Here is a 2,500-nt window from a genome sequence, read left to right on the forward strand (position 1 = left end):
AGTCTTTAGGAGTTTTAAGCTAGAGGTGTCAGAAAAGTTACCACAGGGATAACTGGCTTGTGGCAGCCAAGCGTTCATAGCGACGTTGCTTTTTGATCCTTCGATGTCGGCTCTTCCTATCATTGCGAAGCAGAATTCGCCAAGTGATGGATTGTTCACCCACCAATAGGGAACGTGAGCTGGGTTTAGACCGTCGTGAGACAGGTTAGTTTTACCCTACTGATGAAGTGTTGTTGCAATAGTAATTCTGCTCAGTACGAGAGGAACCGCAGATTCAGACAATTGGCATTTGCACTTGGCTGAAAAGCCAATGGTGCGAAGCTACCATCTGTTGGATTATGACTGAACGCCTCTAAGTCAGAATCCGTGCTAGAAAGCAACGATGATTACCTCCAGAGAACTTTAGGCGAACCAGAATAGAGGACTTCGGTCCTCATGCGTCCCAAGGTGCCAAGGAGGACAAGAACCTCCAAGGCACTACCGATAGCAAATTCTAATGTTTCTGGAGATAAATCCTTTGCAGACGACTTAAATAAAGAACGGGGTATTGTAAGTTGTAGAGTAGCCTTGTTGCTACGATCTTCTGAGATTAAGCCTTTGTTCTAAGATTTGTTAAAAACATCTCTTTTTTTTCTTCAAGTCCAACAAGGCTCCCCTCCTCTGCCACTGCCAGGAGGGTGCCAAAGAAGAAGTGGTGCCTGCAGGCTTGGGCTAACTTGTGGCAGCCAAGTGATGGAAAGGAGGCCACGTCTGGTCTGGGACGTGGCTGTCAATTTTTTTTAAAGTCCAAAAGGCTCCCCTCGCTTGGGACCTGGCAGTGAAAATTTTTTCTAAGTCCGAAAGGCTCCTCTCGTTTCAAATGGTGAAACGAGGGGAGCCTTTTGGACTTAGAAAAATTTGACCGCCCGGTCCCAAACGACGGGAGACTTTCTGGACTTAGAGTTATTTGACCAGAAACATCTCAAGGCAAAGAGGGGAGCCCTTTTGACTTGCACTAACATGACCTCGAACGAGGGGAGCCTTTTGGACTTAGAGTTAGGGTAACGGTTAGCTTAGGGTTAGGGTTAGGGTTAGCTTAGCGTTAGGCCTAGGTAGGCTTAGCGTTCGGTTAGGCTTAGGTAGGCTTAGCGTTCGGTTAGGCCTAGGTAGGCTTAGCGTTAGGTTAGGCTTAGGTAGGCTTAGCGTTAGGTTAGGGTTAAACTTGGCTAAACTTGGCGCCTGCACGTAACTCGAGCTGGCCAATAGGTTGGCGCAAAAAGTTTTGAAATGGTGAAAATCTTAAGTGTGCTTATAGAATAGGGGGACTGACGCCCACTTTTAAGATAGTGGTGCACACCCCCGTTAATTATGATGTGAGAGCGCCAAACTTGGCGCCTGCACGTAACTCGAGCTGGCCAATTGTTTCGCGCAAAACGTTTTGAAAATGGTGAAAATCTTAAGAGTGCTTATGGTATATGGGCACTAACGCCCAGTTTTAAGATAGTGTAGCAAATCCCCTTAACGATGATGTGACAGCGCCAAACTTGGCGCCTGCACGTAACTCGAGCTGGCCAATAGTTTGCCGCAAAACGTTTTGAAAGTGGTAAAAATCTTAAGGGTGCTTATAGATTAGGGGGACCGACGCCCAGTTTTAAGATAGTGTAGCACACCCCCCTTAACGATGATGTGACAGCGCCAAACTTGGCGCCTGCACGTAACTCGAGCTGGCCAATAGTTTGCCGCAAAAAGGTTTGAAAATGGTGAAAATCTTAAGGGTGCTTATAGATAAGGGGGACCGACGCCCAGTTTTAAGATAGTGTAGCACACCCCCCTTAACGATGATGTGACAGCGCCAAACTGGGCGCCTGCACGTAACTCGAGCTGGCCAATAGTTTGCCGCAAAAAGTTTTGAAAATGGTGAAAATCTTAAGGGTGCTTATAGATAAGGGGGACCGACGCCCAGTTTTAAGATAGTGTAGCACACCCCCCTTAACGATGATGTGACAGCGCCAAACTTGGCGCCTGCACGTAACTCGAGCTGGCCAATAGTTTGCCGCAAAAAGTTTTGAAAATGGTGAAAATCTTAAGGGTGCTTATAGAATAGGGGGACCGACGCCCAGTTTTAAGATAGTGTAGCACACCCCCCTTAACGATGATGTGACAGCGCCAAACTTGGCGCCTGCACGTAACTCGAGCTGGCCAATAGTTTGCCACAAAAAGTTTTGAAAATGGTGAAAATCTTAAGGGTGCTTATAGAATAGGGGGACCGACGCCCAGTTTTAAGATAGTGTAGCACACCCCCCTTAACGATGACGTGACAGCGCCAAACTTGGCGCCTGCACGTAACTCGAGCTGGCCAATAGTTTGCCGCACAAAGTTTTGAAAAAGTGTAAAATCCCAATTTTGCGCTCTTTAGGGTGTGGTCTTTGAGCTTCGGGTTTTCGTCGGGAAATTTCGGCAATCATCGGTCATCTTCGTGGAAATCTCTTCGTTTTCGTAACTCTGACATGCAGACGCACGT

General features: G+C 47.2%; 1 pseudogene; it reads left to right on the plus strand.

Moving 5' to 3' along the window:
• LOC145471359 (large subunit ribosomal RNA) lies at positions 1-613 on the plus strand (annotated as a pseudogene; the record flags this gene model as incomplete).
• Between the last annotated feature and the right edge of the window lie 1,887 nt (positions 614-2,500).

Source organism: Orbicella franksi, unplaced genomic scaffold (genome assembly GCF_964199315.1).
Source record: "Orbicella franksi unplaced genomic scaffold, jaOrbFran1.1 SCAFFOLD_121, whole genome shotgun sequence".
Classification (NCBI taxonomy): Eukaryota; Metazoa; Cnidaria; class Anthozoa; order Scleractinia; family Merulinidae; genus Orbicella; species Orbicella franksi.